General features: G+C 40.1%; 1 protein-coding gene across 1 annotated transcript in view; it reads left to right on the top strand.

Moving 5' to 3' along the window:
- The first annotated feature begins 13,689 nt into the window (after nucleotides 1-13,689).
- Nucleotides 13,690-17,150, top strand: part of sntg2 (syntrophin, gamma 2) — a 1,097,028-nt gene continuing 1,093,567 nt past the window's right edge. The window contains exon 1 of the mRNA XM_087975850.1: nucleotides 13,690-13,739. The gene's annotated coding sequence lies outside the window, so the exon portion shown is untranslated. The remainder of the gene's footprint in view (nucleotides 13,740-17,150) is intronic.

Below are 17,150 nucleotides of genomic sequence, written 5' to 3'. Positions count from 1 at the left end.
TTTGCCAACAGGACATAGCTATACATTGACTGGGCAGGATTTATTTTTAGGCAGCCTGTAATACTATAGCCCTTAATAATCAAGTCATAATAACTATAATTATATAATGAGATGACTGTTTTTTGTCACAGTAAAACATTAAATAACAGTAACAACTTCTGATCCCATATCTGTTTTTGTGTGAAAATCAGACAGTTCCTTTGAGTTTCTTTAACTTTCCAGAACCTTTACTATATTAGTATCATGCAGATGTTAGGATCCAAGCTGATGTTATTACTAGATAACTTGTATCCCAGGGTGAAACCAAGATTGAAAAATCATTTTTTGTTTGTTTTGATTTGAACAAAGTAATCTGTCACAGAAACATGAGCTTACAATGTCAAAGATTTTGTTTTAATAATAAAACAGAAGTTAGTTACAAAAGCAAAGATCAAACAGTATAAGACAAATTATTACAAGAGTGGAGCAATGCCAGAGTGGTATTATTGCAAGACTATTAGTCCAGAAACTCAGCTAATATTCGGGGGACCCGGGTTCGAATCTTGCAATGGCGGATGATGGAATTCCAATTCAATTTAAAATATCTGGAATTACAAATCTGATGACCATGAAACCATTGTCAATTGTCAGAAGAGACCCATCTGGTTTATTAATGTGCTTTATGGAAGGAAATTTGCCATCCAACCTGGTCTGGCCTATTTTTGACTCCAGTCCCACAGCAATGTGGTTGACTCTCGACTGCACTCTGAAATGGTCGAACCAGGCCACTCGGTTATATCAATTGCTACAAAGTCTCAAAGAAATGAAACTGAATTGCATTGGCATTGACCTAGGCACCAGTAAAGACAATGGCAAAAACAGTCCTGTCGACCTTGGAAAGTCCACCTTTACTAACATCCGGAGGCTACTATCGAAACTGGGAGAGCTGGCTCACAGACTAATGAAGCAACAGCCTGACATAGTCATGATTATGGAGTCATGCCATACAGCCAATGTCACAGATAATACCAACACCATCCCTGGATATATCCTGTCCCACCAGTAGGAAGGTTCAGCTGAGGTAGTAGCATGATGGTATACGTGGAAGGGAGTTGACCTGAGACTCCTCAAGATTGACTCTGGACACCATGAAGTCTTGCATCTCATGCAGAGATTTGGAAGGATTTAATGTTGTGACATTTACTGATTATTAAGATAAAATGGAAGTCTCACTGAACGGTTCAAGAGGTGGTGAGGGGCTCATGTATTTTTGGGTAAAAATCCCACCTATTCCTTTCTCTCTTCTCTCACCGTCCCCCTCCAGCTAATGACCAATCAGGGGCTGGCAGCTCCTCATTACCCTCTGCGTGAAAAGAATGTTAGGATCTACCAGTCCTGCAGCAGAGGTTCAGGACCAATGTTGGGCTTAAGACTAAAGGTGAGTGAAAGCAGGGGATGGAGATGGAGTTAGGACCAAGTCAGAAACTCTTAATTTCCTTAAACTAAATCCTTATATCACACACTGAATGGCTTTCCTCGCGTGGCAGATTCCCTTCCCGACATTAATTGAAGACTGGCAACAACTTTATGAGCCCCCTTAAATGTGCATCATTGCTATGTGGGGTCCTCAATTATTGTCCAGAAGGAAGGGCATTCTTGAACTTTTCCATCATGGACTTAATTGCTTGGAGATAGGAAGTCCTAAGAGTTCTGACCCGTACCTCCTTTCTCGTTTAAAGGTTCCCAAACTCTAAACTCACCACCAGATGGTCAACAAATGTTGCCGATTAACTCCCCAGAAAAGGTCCAGACTTATCCATTCCATAGCAATTAAATTTTTAATTGCATGACAAGCCATAATTACTGTCAAATTACCTTACTGGCACTGATAGTTAACTTCAGCAAATATGGAATCATTTTCGGTTTGAATTATTGCTGAAAAGCATTTTGAAAAAGTAATTTATTTTCAATAATTTCCTTTGTATTTCTTATCTTTCTTTTTTTTTCAATCCTGTCTTTTGTTCTATCTGCAAAGTTTACTTTCTGAAAATGATTTGTCATTGAATTTACTATGCTCACCTGCACTTCCTGCTTCAGACATCGCTTGTTGCCATTCAGTTGAATGTTTTCTTCACCAGTTGCTTTCCTGGTCAGATCCCTTGAAAAGGACACAATGCCAAAATGGTTCGCCTAATCCCAACGAGTTTCAGTAATGCTGTTTCACTAATCCCAACGAGTTTCACTAAAGTCTGTTGGCAAATGCATGTGCAACCAACTGCTAACACTATTGATTCAACACTGGCCATAAAATTTGGGCCATATTTTAAAAATAGTTTTATTTTCAATCACAATCCCATTAAAATTCATGAGTTGCATAATTCTTTCCTACACATTGTTAATGTGACGTTGAAATTTTGCAATTGGAAAAATTTCTCATCACTAGGCAGACCCTAAGATACTTTTTTGTAACTGCTATTATTATTATTATTATTATTCAACACTATATGCATGATCTGAATTGTTCCATCTTGAGGAATAATTTTTAGATATGAATACTAGTCACCCAAATGTAGATTCAGCTTTGTACTTGAATATGTTAGTATTTTGGAGTAAACTCATTTTTAAAGTTTTTATATCGTTCAAATCCAGCAATATACAATTTGACATTGCAGTACATTATCATTTATATTTCCTGTAAACAAAAATGATTGCATCCTCTTTATAGCACAAGGTGTTAGGAAAGCTCAGCAGCATTTTCTTTTTCCTATTTAGTCTATGACTTACTACTGGGACCTACCTAGCCGATGAGAGAGATTCCTATGGTATTCTGTAATAAAAAATCTTCATGAATTTGAATGTAGACCTATGCACCACCACAGGCTGAATCATTTACATTTACAATTTATACATTGGCTGCACATGGGTGTTTTTGCTTTTGCACTGTCAGCATTTTGTATAAGCTCCAAGTGTTAGTATTTGACTGAAACAATATGTATCAGCTATAAATCCCAAGGCTCAGTCTTTTGTGAAAAACTCAAGATATCCTTTTGTATTTTCCTTTAAGCACTTTTTGATTGCAAAACTATGTTGCCCAAATCAAATTGTACTGTATTGCAGTGCTTCATGTAACTTCACCATGCAAGAGCAATCATGAAGTGGAAGGACCTGGCATTACTACAATTGAAACAGATTGTTTCTTTTAGTTGTAGGGATTGATGGAAGTTGGGCTTCTTTCTGCAGAACATTTTTGGTTCTGATAACTGGGGAGTGGTTTTGTTGATTTCATCTGCATTGGCTGCCACTTGTAATAATCTTAAAGCATTCAATCTTCGTAACAATCTCTTTATTAAAAAGAATGGTGTTGATCAGAATATAATCCACTGCTTCGAAAATACATTCGTAATCCCTGCAATGTGCAACCTGTGGATTTATATAATCAGGCTGTGAAGCATTGACTGTCAATGGAAATGGTTCAAGTAATCATTAACTATTATTCACGTCACAGCGAGAAAAAACATTACAGAGTAAATCTTTCTGATAATTGTAAGCCATTTTAACAAAGCTCTTATACCATGCTACTTGTTTTAAAATATCTTTAAAATGTGTGGTCTTATGTTTAGAGTGTACATCTTTTTCTGTGGAAACTGGAGCCTGATTCCTTTTTTGCATCCATTATGTCTGAAACAATACCAGCTTTCATTTGAAACTTGTAACAAGCTATACTGAGCAATGTAATTCTTTTTTTATTATTCATTCATTAGACACGGGCATCACTGGCTATACCCCTCCCTAATTGCCTTAAGAGTTAAGTGTAAATTGCTTTGCTGTGGGTCTGGAGTCACATGTAGGCCAAACCAGTTAAGGATGGCAACAAAAAGAGAAATTGCTGGAAAAGCTCAGCAGGTCTGGCAGCATCTGTGAAGAGAAATCAGAGTTAACGTTTAGAGTCTGATGACCCTCCTTTTGAGGAAGGGTCAACAGACCTGAAATGTTAACTTGGATTTCTCTTCATAGATACTGCCAGACCTGCTGAGCTGTTCCAGCAACTTTTGTTCTTGTTTCTGATTTACAGCATCCACAGTTTGTTTGTTTTTTCTCCGGTAAGGATGGCAGTTTGCTTCCTTCAAGAACATTGGTGAACCAGATTATTTTTTTCTCTGACAAACAGCAATGGTTTCAAGGTCATTGTTTGGCTTTTACTTCCAGGTTTGTTGTTGAATTCAAATTCCACCATCTGCCAGATCATGACCAGGGTGTTTGGATAAATGGTCTGATATTCATTTATTATTTTCGCTTTGGTGAAGATTAGAAATTATTACATTTTTGAAAATGACATAGCCTAAGTCCAGCATTGACATAGTGTTAGCTGATGGGAGAAGATGGTCCTGAGAAATGGTCCAGTGTTTTGTCTCATGCAGGGACAGTGTCTGAGGACTTGCTGGAAGTAACAAAGAACAGTTATACTGAACTTAGTATCTTAACTGTTTTTCTGTCTCTACAAATACTGCTGGACCTGCTGAGTTTCTCCAGTACCATCTGGTTTTATCTGGGGACTCACTCACAGCAGACCATTCATTAGCTGTAAACTTTGACAGTGAGGTTGTAACTGTTTGAGACCTACACCTTTACCACTCCCTCTCCGGCCTATCACCTTCACCTTAACCTCCTTCCACCTATCGCATTCCCAACGCCCCTCCCCCAAGTCCCTCCTCCCTACCTTTTATCTTAGCCTGCTTGGCACACCTTCCTCATTCCTGAAGAAGGGCTTATGCCCGAAACGTCGATTCTCCTGCTCCTTTGATGCTGCCTGACCTGCTGCGCTTTTCCAGCAACACATTTTTCAGCACCTACACCTTTAAATCCAACTGACCAGCACATCTTATCTGTCAAGTGACCTCTTCAAGAGCAGATCATGGGCCACCTACCTGAGAAATAAACAATAATTCCAACATTCTGCAGAACTGAAATCCAGCTACCTCCTACATATAAAACAATGGGTGTGGCATGGAAGTGCTGTCAATTAGCAATTTAACCATCAGGAAATCTCAGCTGACCTCATCTTTTCTAAGCTTTTTTCACCAGAAGTCACTGAGTGGTCATCAGAAGAGCACCCAGTAAAGGCTAAGAGTTGAACCTGTGACCTTCTTTCCACATTAGGCTCAGTTTACTATTGCTCAATGACTCTTCCAGTTTGAATAAAGCCTGAGAATTCTGGAAATACTCAGCAGATATGGTAACATTCAAAGGAGAGGGAGAGAGAAAGAAAGAGGAAGTGTCAATATTTCAAGACAATAATCTTTCAGGATTCTTATTGGTGATGCACGTGTCATCTCTCATAATACAGACCATAACGTGACTTAATACAAAACTAAAATATTGAACTTATTGGAATTTCATATTCAGTTTGCAATGTCCTTCTTCGGCAACTTCGGGTGTTATGGTGAGGCACAGTTTGTTTCAGGTAGATTCTCTGAGCACAAAATTCAATAATAACAGTTGGTAGAGGAGCACTTTGCTAAAACAAATGTCTTACTGTGTAAACCAGGTCCTCATCTCTCTTATCAGTGGAAATATTTTCTCCATGTCAACTTTCTTCAGCCTTCGCAGTAAGTTTCATTCAGATCCCTCCTCATCCTTCTAAATGCTATTGAGTACAGACCCAGAATCCTCAACTGGTCCTCATTTGATAAGCTTTTCATTCCTGGGATCATTCTTGTTCCCCTCCTCTGGACTCCTTCCAATGCATCCTTTCTTAGATACGGGCACCAAAACTGCTTACAATATTCCAAATTCGGTCTGACCAGAGCCATATACAGCTTCAGCAGCATATCTTTACTCTTTGTATTCCAGCCATCTTGAAATGAATGATAACATTGTATTTGCATTCCGAACTGCCAACTGAACCAACATGTTAATCGTAAGAGAGTCCTGAACCAGAACTCCTGAGTCCATTTGTGCTTCAGATTTCCAAAGCCTTTCCTCATTTAAAAATAGTCTACACCTCTACTCTTACTAATAAAGCAGGAAAGAAATGAGTTAGTATTCTTCACCTGCCTTTGTCCCAGCACCTGCAATTTGTATTTCCTCCTTCAAACATTGCTTCCTGCTTTGAAAAGGGAATTAGATAAATCAGTATGGATTCAGGTGGAGCATTTCAAACCCTAAGCATTTATTACGCCAAAATAAAATCCTTATGTTGCTCCTGGCGTTTTTGCCATAATTACCTTAAATCTGTATCCTTTGATTGACCTTTCGGTTTTTCCAAACAGCTTAACTTTATTTGATCTATTAAAACCCTCCATCATTTTAAACATCTCAATCTGATCTATTCATAGCATTCTCTTTTCTGAGAAGAATAGCTCCAGCTTCTTCCTCTATACACATCACTGTAATCCCTGCTCCCTGAAATCATTGTGGTGAATCTTTTCTGTAACTTCTCCAAAGCTTTAAACTATTTAGTGATAAATGCTGCATGGGACTGAATATTATAATCTACCTTTGGCAAAACTAGTTCTCCTATGTATCTTTAGTGCCTTGTTAACTAGTCTGCAGATACAGTCCCGGGTGTGTTTTTTTCTTGACATTTTGAAAAAAGTATCCTTCAGCCTTTGCCTTTTCACATAGGGTAGCACAGTGGCTCAGTGGTAAGCACTTGTGTCTCACAGCACCAGGGACCTGGGTTTGATTCCAGCCTCGGGCGTGTGTCTATGTGGGTTTCCTCCAAGTGCTCCAGTTTCTTCCCACAGTCCGAAGATGTGGAGGTTAGGTAAACTGGCCATGCTAAATTGCCAAATGCTGTTTAGTTTTCGTGCATTACCTTGGGGAAATGTAGATAATAGGTGCAGGGGAATGGGCCAGGTGGAATACTCGTTGGAGGTTAGGTGTGGAGACTTGTTGGGCCAAATAGCCTCTTTCTACACATAGGGATTCTAATTCGAGAACCACTGAAAATTATGGTACAGAAATAGGCAATTTGTTCCTCAGCAAGACCAACTATCTAGTCCATTCCCTTTTCAATCATTCTGCATTTTAGTTCTTTTCAGATAGTTATCCAATTTGGAGGTATTTCTGTCTTTTTTTTTCAATCTTTCATGTTGCCCATCCCTAGCTGCCTTGAGAAAGTGGTGGCGAGCTCGCTTCTTGAAACCCTGCAGTCCACATGTTTGTAGGTAGACCCACAATGATCTTAGAGAAGGAATTCCAGGATTTTGATCCCGTGTCAGTGAAGTGACAGCCACATTTCTGTGAGTCTGGAATACCTTTAAAGTGCTGTTACAAGTAGACAAGGTGGTGAAGAAAGCATTTGGCATGCTTGACTTCATTGGTTAGAGCATTGAGTTTTGGAGTTGGGACTTCATGTTGTAGATATTCAAGATGTTGGTGGGGCCACTTTTGGGGTACTGCATCCAGTCTTGTCTCCCTTTTGCATGAAGGATGTAATTAAATTAGAGAGGATGCAGAAAACATTTACAAGGATGGGAATGGAGAGTTTGAATTATAAGGAGAGACTGGATAGTTTGAGACTGTTTTCCCTGGAGTGTAGGAGGCTGAGGGGTGATCTTGTAGAGGTTTATGAAATCATGAGGGGCATTGATAAGGTGAATAACAAAGATCTTTTCCTGAGGGTAGGGAGTTCAAAACTGAAGGGCAAAGGTTTAAGATGAGAGGGATAAGATTTAAAAGGGACCCGTGGAACAACTGTTTCACTTAGGGTGGTGTGTATCTGGAATGAACTGCCAGAGGAAGTGATGGATGCAGGTACGGTTACAACATTTAAAAGACATGTTGATAAGTATGTGAATAAGAAATGTTTAGAGGGTTATGGGTCATATACAGACTTATGGGATGAATTTAGTTTGGGAACCTGTTCAGCATACAGCAGTTGGACTGAAGGGTCTCTTTCTGTGTTGTATGACTCTATGACCATGTGAGGATGGCAGATTTCCTTCTCTGAAGGGCAATGAGTGAGTCAGATGGATCTTTCCCCAATAATTCATGATGGCTTTCTGGTTATCAGTAAATTATTAATTCCAGTTATTTTTAATTGAATTAAAATTCCCACAGTCTGTCATGGTGGGATTTGAAACCTGGACCCAGATGAGTTAGCTAATAGTGTAGTGATAGGCCATCACTTCCCCTTTTATGTATCTTTCATGCTTTGTTAACCTATCTTACAAAAACCTATAAAGAAACTACCCCAGGTCTTTCTCTTCTTGATTTTCTTTGTAAATTGTACCCTACAATATGTTGTGTCTTTATGTATAGATGTAATGTGGAGGTGGAGGTGCTGGTGCTGGGCTGGGGTGGACAAAGTTAAAAATCACACGACACCAGGATATAGTCCAACAGGTTTATTTCGAAGTACAAGCTTTCAGAGTGTTGCACTTTCATCAGGTAGCTAGTCCACCTGACTGCCTGACAAAGGAGAAGTGCTCCAAAAGCTTGTACTTCCAAAGAAACCTATTGGACTATAACCTTGTGTTGTGTGATTTTTAACTCTTTGTGTAGAAGCAGTGAATGATCATAGTACAGAAATAAGCCATTTTTTCCCTCAGCTGTTTACAGCATTTCAAAGGTTTGTATTGTTAACATGCATCAAAAACAGAGGTGGTTCTAGTCCGAAATAGGTGTAAAACACTGTAATTGTAAATGGCTATTTTTAATTCCTCCTCGGTCAAGAACAACATAGATTGAATGAGTTGTTTTTGATCCTACTAACTGGAATTACTGCATTATACTATGCAGCTGGTAAGAAATGAGAAAACAGTGATAAAACATTTTTTTGTGGGGTGGAGCTAAGAAAGTCACTAACATGGTGGACAGGGGAAATGGCTTAGGCTCATTCACAAAATCATTAAGGAAAACAAATACACTTGGATGTTATTTATTCTTTCATGCGTTGTTTGTTGGGCCAGCATTATTGCCCATCCTCAGGAACCAAGAGGACAGATAAGAGTCACTCAAATTGCAGTGGGTCTGAAGTAACATGTCGGACATAGCAGGTAAGGACAGTTAGATCTCATTCTCTGAAGGGCATTAATGGACCAGATGGGTTTTTAGCACAATTGAAGTAGTTGTATTGTTACCATTGAACCAGAATTTCATTCCAGATTTTGAGAAAAAAAATGATTTCAAACTTCTCTATCTGCCATGGTGGAAATTCAAACTCATTTTCCCAGAACATTAGACTGGGGTTCAGAATTAAGAGTTCAGTGACATTACCACTGCGCCACCATTTTCCTCTATGCTGGGAACATAGATATTATTGCTACAAGGCATAGCAATTCTTTGCAAGATAAGATATAGATTATGAATAAAATAGTCATTCTCATCTGGATTTTGAGTCCCATGGAGGTGTGTCCTTAACAAATTGAATAAAAATACTTAAAATGGTCACTTCTCTGGCCTGATACAATAAAGTGGACTTGCCCAGGGATCTCTACTGTGGCTTAATCATTTTACCATATACGCTGGCAGGAATAGAGTATTGTATGACAATTTTACAAATGTCACGAGAAATACTAAGCTTTGTGGATAGACAGAAGAAAATGCAAAAGAACGTGATAAATTATGGGAATTGCAATTTGATGTGATCAAGTATAAGTTCAGCAAACTACATCTGAGAATGATGTTTCTTTTTATTGTGAAGAGCAAAGCCCATGTGCACAAATCTGTAAAAGCTAGTGCATGATTAAAAGAGTATTGAACAGGTGAAAAGAGATTTTACCTCTGAGGGGAATGGAATTCAAGATTGGCAAGGTGATGCCTCAGTGAGATGCTGGATTTGAAATACTAAGGGTTCAGGATGCCAAAACTCAGGAAAAATATTGACCTTGAAAGGAATATAGTGTTTAGTCATGAAAATGAGATGAAGATTTTAAGATTTACATTATGAAAATAAATTACATAAACATGGCTTTTGTTCTATTGGTTTTAAAGGATATGAGCAATAGGAACAGGAGAAGGCTATTGAGCCCCTTGAGCTAGCTCCCCCATTCAATGAAATTCCTGTTGATCTTCACATCTTTTGACTTTAACATTATTTTCCTGTATTATCCTTATAAACATGAATGTTTTGAATATGCAGAAATCTATCAATCTTTGTCTTGAACATACTAACCAACTGAGCATTCCCAGCCCTCTGGAGCAGAGAATTTCAAAGATTCACCACACTCTGAGTGAAAATGTTTCTCCTCTGCCTCAGTCTGGCCTCTCCTTTATTCTCACATTATATCCTCTCAGTCTCGATCCTGAGTCAATGGAAACATTCTTCTTGCATCTTCCCTATAAACCCCTGTAAGAATTCTGCATATTTAAATGAGATCACTTGAGATCTCTGTCCTAGTGAATAATGGAGATCCTGATTATATTTAAGGACTGCTATAGACAGGTTTATGAATGATCTCATTTATGAATGAATGAATGATCCTTCTAAGCCACGGAGAATATAGATCCAGTCTATTCAAATGTGAACCTTGGGACAATTCTTCCATTCCAGGAATTAGTTTGGTGAAACTTTGCTACACTCCCTGGCAAATATACTGAGATAAGGAGAACAAAACTGCACCTGATGCACTGTGTAGTGACACCAAGGCTCTGGGTTGGGATTTGAACACCTGTTTTGAAAATCAGGTTAAACTGCAGATCAACTAAAACCATTCAAATGGAAAATCAGTCTCAGTTCTGAGTAGTCAACTCTTATTCTTACTCTCTTCAGTCAAGCTTAGTATTTGGACTGTCTGCAACGGTCCATCATATGAGCAGTGCCAAGTCAAAGGGCACTTTTACTGTGCTTAACCGTGGATAAAATCACTATAGTCTCACAAGAGAGAGACAACTGGTGATGCTTTAATCTGAGGGTCACTATACTGCAGATAAGGAAGTGATTGAGAAGGAAACTCCTTAATTTTTGCCTCATCCAGTGTGGGAATTGAACCTATACTAGTTTTGATAGCACTCTACATCCCAAACCAGCTGTCCAGCCACCTGAGCTACTATGAATACAACAATTTCAGCAGCTATCTATCCCAGCACTCAGGATAGGCACTTCGGAACACATGTAGAATTTTACAGGGGTCTGAGTGGCATGGATTATGGTGTAATTTTGTGGCAGAATTGAGCAAGAGTTCCAGTGAACCCTACCTCGATGTCTAAAACAACTCTTTATGTCTTTGCCGAATTGTTGAGTGAGATTCTCAGGTACACAGGTTGGTTGGGGATGTGAAGGGATACAAAGCCGATGGGATTCACAGAATGGGCTATCCAGCCCCACTTCCCTCCCATTTATCTCTCCACTCCCGAGGCTCCCAACCTCAATCCTGATGAAGGGCTCCGGCCCAAAACATCGATCTTCCTGCTCCTCGGATGCTGCCTTACCTGCTGTGCTTTTCCAGCAACACACTATCAACACTGATCTTCAGCATCTGCAGTCCTCACTATCTTCTATCAGTAAGGGACTCTGCTCAGGAGTTTACCAACACCTGGGAACTTAAAGCCATTGGCTGATGAGTGCTCACTGCTGCCTTTCAATGAAGTGGAAAATTGAAAGTATGCAATGTGAAGTAAAATGACTGTGAATATGTTTGGAGTGATCTTATCCTGTGAAGGAGGGTTCTGCAAGACCCACCAAGTTGAGGATCTTTTAGAGACAAGGAACATTACACTCAGATCCATGCATGGTATAGGGCTCAGGCCTGTGGATTCCTAATGCATGGTGACCTCAGTACATTGGCTCCCTGTTTGCTGTGCACCTCCCTGCCCCAGATGTCACTGACCACCTAATTCACACCAGCACATTTGGACACACAGGCCAGAGGAGACAATAGGGATGTCATTGGATAAGGGACAATGGTGTCAGCGTAACCCATTGTACTGTACATTACTTGTTCGTCATCTTCCACATGCTGTACCAGAATCTCAAAAAATACATTGTACCCTGGTACATCCTGACAAGACTCAGGGTTAGGCATCATGCTGTAAGTTTTGCTTTCAGGGCAACATGGAGATTTAGTACTGTAACAATCAAATGTAATTGTTCACATTCAATGCAATGTCACCCATGCCACAAAAATGCCTTTGTTAGATTTTCTCTCTCTCCCTTTCACAGTGTCCTGGTGTTGTCCAGGTTCTACAACTGTTGTGGAGGAAGCCTGCTTCATACTGGAGCCCATTGGCCCTGGGGATTTTGTTTGGCCATCCCTGGGGCTTTGTGTCAGGATAACACATTGATGGGTCATCTCACGGGCCCTTGTCAGCTTGAAATTTCCAGCATCAGAAGGGGGTGGAGGTGGAGGACCCAGACACCTTTGGAGCATCTTCAAAAGCAAATTTAGAGGGACTTGTGCTTCATTATTCCTTCAAATGGATGCCTCCGAGCACTGGACTGCCTCCTCGTGAGGAACAACCATTTGGTACACACACTAGGTTCCCTTGTGTCCCCCTGTCACCACGTCTTCAGTCCTGAGACTAACAGCTGGGATGATGAATTGCAGGTGCCTGTGACTCACCAGCAAACCTGAACAGCACTGGACCGGGCTGTCCAAGGTAGCTGCCAACCCATCCACAGTGACAGATAGTTGCTTGCTGAGTTCCCAGAGAGATTGGCTGCACTCCTGTAGCCTCTGGGCTAAGAGAGCTGTTGTCTCCCACTTACCTGTCTGCTGCTCCTCTGTTCCTCTGTGTGCATGTAGGTGAGGTCTGTGATTGCTGAAACCACTAGGACCTCTCCTGCCTAGGACTGGAGAGCAGGTGACTCTTCTCTGACAGTCCTCTGAGTACCAGTGACCTGGGGAATTTTTTCTTTGGCCAGCTGCCAAGTGAGGTGCCCATGGGCATTTGAGACACATGATCAGGCAGGGGATAGAGAAATAAGGCAGGCAGATAGCATCAGCTCAGAATGGTATCATGATTGGCAGAGGTATGGTGGGTTGAAGTGCTTGATCCTGTGCTGTACTGTTCTATGTTGAATTCTATGTAACACGTGAAGTTGAGACACTAACTTTGTGCTGGCAAATTCCAAACAACAAAGTTTCACATGTCTTTAGCTTTCTGTGTTAAAATATTTCCTTGAGGGAGAGAAAGTAAAAGGGTGCAAATAAAGCAATTTGAATTTAAATGGTACAGCTCAAACACAAAATGAGAAATGTCAGAACATTGTTGAGTAATTAAGGGACAAAAGGAAAATGATAGTTACATTATCCTCATATTTCATACAAATATATACATATATAATAATTCTCCTTTCAAAGTATGAGCCATCAGCATTGCAAGTGCCAATTTATATTGATGCAATGACAAAGCATATGGTTGATGGAGAGTTTAATGGAAGTGTTTTTGTGATATGTGGGTTTAACTGAATTTTTAAAGAAGATTTTTTTTTGTTTTCTGGATTTGCTACAATACTACAATATCTGGATGTGTATGAGCATATCAGTGATGAACAGTTTACCCAGATATATCGTACACCATATGGTCTTGGTCTGAAAATGATAATCCATCATTTGTTGTTCTTGATTGAAAATTCTAATGCTCTTGTGTAAAATGTTACTGTATTTTACAAAATGAGGAAGGGACTGTGAACCTTTTTCTTTATTCTACAACTTGTACCTTACCGTTACCTTACTTGTACCTTACTTGTACCATAGGTCTCTTCTTGATACGTTTGTTGTTCTCTTTTGTTATTTTCCCAGAGACCTCATATCCCAGTATCTGCAAGAATCGCCTTTTCATGCAACAAGCTTGAAGAAAAGAGTGACATATCTGTGAGTTCAAGTATTCAGGCTAATAAAGCGCGATTTCAGGTTTCCCCTCATTGCCATCCTAAAGCTTTCACTGCTTCTCCAAGACTTGCCCATCATGTTAAGACACAGAGTTTTAATTGGTCGGATACTCCATTCAGAATCAGGGACCCGAGTTCCAACTCTGATTGAATTGAGAATTACCCACTTAGCTGACTTCCCCACTGGAGATTCCTGGACAGTGGCCTTCTGATTCAAACTTGTTCAGGAATCCTCAAAACCAGAAACAAGAACTATTTTGGCAGAAACCATACTCCATTTTGTAGCATTGAATATTGTATTCTGTGGATTAAATATCCAGCAAAAATACAGTGAAAGGCCTTGGTGTGGAAGCAGTAGACGGGTAATTATGGTAGGTTGGGAGGTTGATGGGGTTGTTGGCTCCAATGGGAGAAGAGGGGCATTAAGTCAGGGTAGCATAGTGAAAGCTGTCATGTCCGATGGACAATAGGTTAAGGGGGATGTTGAATCTAAATGTGTTGGAGTCTAGCATGCAGTTAGTGGGAGAGATAGAATGATAGTTACTGGTGAGTTGGACTTCAGACTTTGAGAAAGTTTTTAATTCTATGAAATTTCCTGTGTAACTATTAAGCATAAATGAGTCAGAGCCTTCATAATTCTGACTGGAAGAGACTTTGCTGGATCATTCCAGACCCATGAAAATCTTCAAGTTCCTAGGCTATTCCCATGGTGTCAGCTTTATTGGAGATTCCACATGGTCCTGAAGTGTATTTCCAGTTGACATAGTTTCAATGACTGTTTCACTACCAGAATATCTCAACCAACATAACTGTAGTCTTTCCAACAAGTCTAAGTTTTTGTTTGCCCTCAAAATTACCATTCTACTAGTATCTAAGACCTTTGTCAGAGTTGCTGAACTGATATTGATTCTGATGAACCTCCTAGTTGGTTTTGTTTGTGACAATAACTCTTTTTTGGCTGCATTTATTTTGGTTTTTGTGATCTTGTGAGTTGTACTCAATTTGCCAAAGGTATGTAAATGATCTATTGCTGTGTCATATATTGGGTACTTTGGTGAACAGTGTTAAATTAGCTACGGTACAGAGAAATAGTTTTGCTATTTGCAGGCATTGTGCTGAAGAATCATCTCCAAATTCCAAAGGCAACCTTGTCAAAGAGTCATGGCATTATACAATGGGGGAGTAGACCCTCTGGTCCAACCAGTCCATGCTAACAATAATCACAAACAAAATCTCCCTGTGCTTGGCCCACATCCTTCCAAACATTTTGTATTCATATACTTATCTGAATGTCTCTTAAAGGTTATAACTGTACCTGCATCTACCACTTCCTCTGGACATTCATTCCACACACATACCACCCTCAGTTTAAAAAAAAGTTTCCCCTCTTGTCTTTTGTAAATCTTTCTCCTCTCACCTTAAAAATATGACTCCTCGTCTTGAAATCCGTTACCCTAGGGAAAACAAAACTGCTATTTACCTTGCTTATTTTGCCTCATAATTTTCTAAACCCCTATAAGGTCACCCCTCAAACTCTAATGCTCAAATGAAAAAAATGCTAGACTATAAAGATTCTCCTTCTAGCTCAAATCCTCCATTCCAATTCCTCCAATCCAATTCTGGATTTGTTGATGTGCACTGAGGCAGACTTGATGGGGAATGTAAGGTAAAAGAACCCCTGGGGGCAGTGACCATAATATGATAGAATTTACCCTGCAGCTTGAATCAGATATAATGGTTTTACAATTGAGTAAAGGTAACTACAAAGACATGAGGGAGTTGCTGGCCAGAGTTGATTGGAAGACGAGTCCAGTAGGGAAGATGGTGGAGCAACAATCGCAGGGAGTTTTGCAGGTAATTCAGGAGGCAAAACTGAAATTCATCCCCAGGAAGCAGAAATATACCCAGAGAAGGATGAGGCAACCATGGCTGAAGCACACAATATGGTGAAGATCAATGGGAAGCCCGAGGATTGGGAATTCTTTAAAAACCAATAAGGGATGACTTTTAAAAAAAAGGGAGAAGATGAAATATAAGAGTAAGCTAGCTAATAGTATCAAAGAAGATTGCAAGAACCTTTTTTAGAAACCTTAAAAGGTAAGAGAGAGGCAAAAGTGAACATTGGTCCACTGAAAATGAGGCTTGTAAAGCCATATTGGGGAACTGAATAGGTACTTTACTACACGGAAGTTGCAGCAGCATATCGGAACTTCAAGAAAGTCAAGGGTGAGTGTTGTGGAGACGGAGAAGGTGCTGGGGAAGCTAAAAGGTCTAAAGGTGGTGAAATCACCTGAACCAGATGGACTATTCCCGAGTGTTCTGCAGGAGATAGCTGAGGAGATTCTAGAGGCATTAGTGGTGACCTTCCAGGAATCACTGGTGTCAAAGAGAGTCCCAGAGAACTGGAAAATTGCAAAAGTAACACCCCTATTGAAGAACGCAGAGAAGCAGAAGACAAGAAATTATAGGATGGTTAGCCTGACCTTGGTAAATGGTAAATTTCAGGGTCTAACTTAAGGATAATCGTGGCAGTGCATGGTATAATAGGATGGAGTCAGCATAACCTTGTCAAAGGAACATGATGCCTGAAAAATCTGTTAGAATTCTTTGAGGAGGTAATGAGCAAGTTGGATAAGGAGAGCCAGTGAAAGCCTTTGACAAAGTGTCACGCACATAAGAGCCCATGGTGTAAGGGGAAAAGTTCTGGCATGGATAGAATTGGCTGACTGTCAGAAGCCAGAGAATGGAGATAAAGGAATAGCAGCTGGTGACTAGTGGAATTCCACAGAGATCACTGTTAAAACCTCAACTATTCATGTTGTACATTAATGATCTGAAGGCATTGTTGTGACATTTGCAAATGATGCAACAATAGATGGAGGTTCAGTTGGCGATTAGGAAGGCAAATGTAATGCTGGCATTCATTAAAAGAGGGCTAGAATAAAAGTCAGAGATGTACTACTGTGGTTGTATAAGGCTTTTGTCAGGTAGGCGAAAGTGGGTAGTGCAGATGCTGGAGATTAGAGTCAAGATTAGAGTAGTGCGAGAAAAGCACAGCAGGTCAGGCAGCATCTGAAGAGTTGAAAAATCGATGTTTCGAGCAAAAGCCCTTCCCAAAATGTTGATTATCCTGCTCCTCGGATGCTGCCTGACCTGCTGTGCTTTTCCAGCACTACTCTAATCTTGACTCTAAGGCTCTTGTCAAACAACATTTGGAATATTATGAGCAGTTTTAGGTCCCGTATATAAAGAAGGATGTACTGGCATTGAACGGGGTCCAGAGGGGGTTTACAAGAATGATCCTGGGGATGAATGACTTGTCATATGAGGAGCAGTTGAGGGCTCTGAGACTGTACTCGATGGAGTTTAGAAAAATGAAAGGGGACCTGACTGA

Source organism: Chiloscyllium plagiosum, unplaced genomic scaffold (assembly GCF_037043375.1).
Source record: "Chiloscyllium plagiosum isolate Xiang-an unplaced genomic scaffold, Cpla_swu_hap1 HiC_scaffold_3, whole genome shotgun sequence".
Taxonomy (NCBI): domain Eukaryota; kingdom Metazoa; phylum Chordata; class Chondrichthyes; order Orectolobiformes; family Hemiscylliidae; genus Chiloscyllium; species Chiloscyllium plagiosum.
This window is presented reverse-complemented; position numbering and strand designations above follow the sequence as displayed.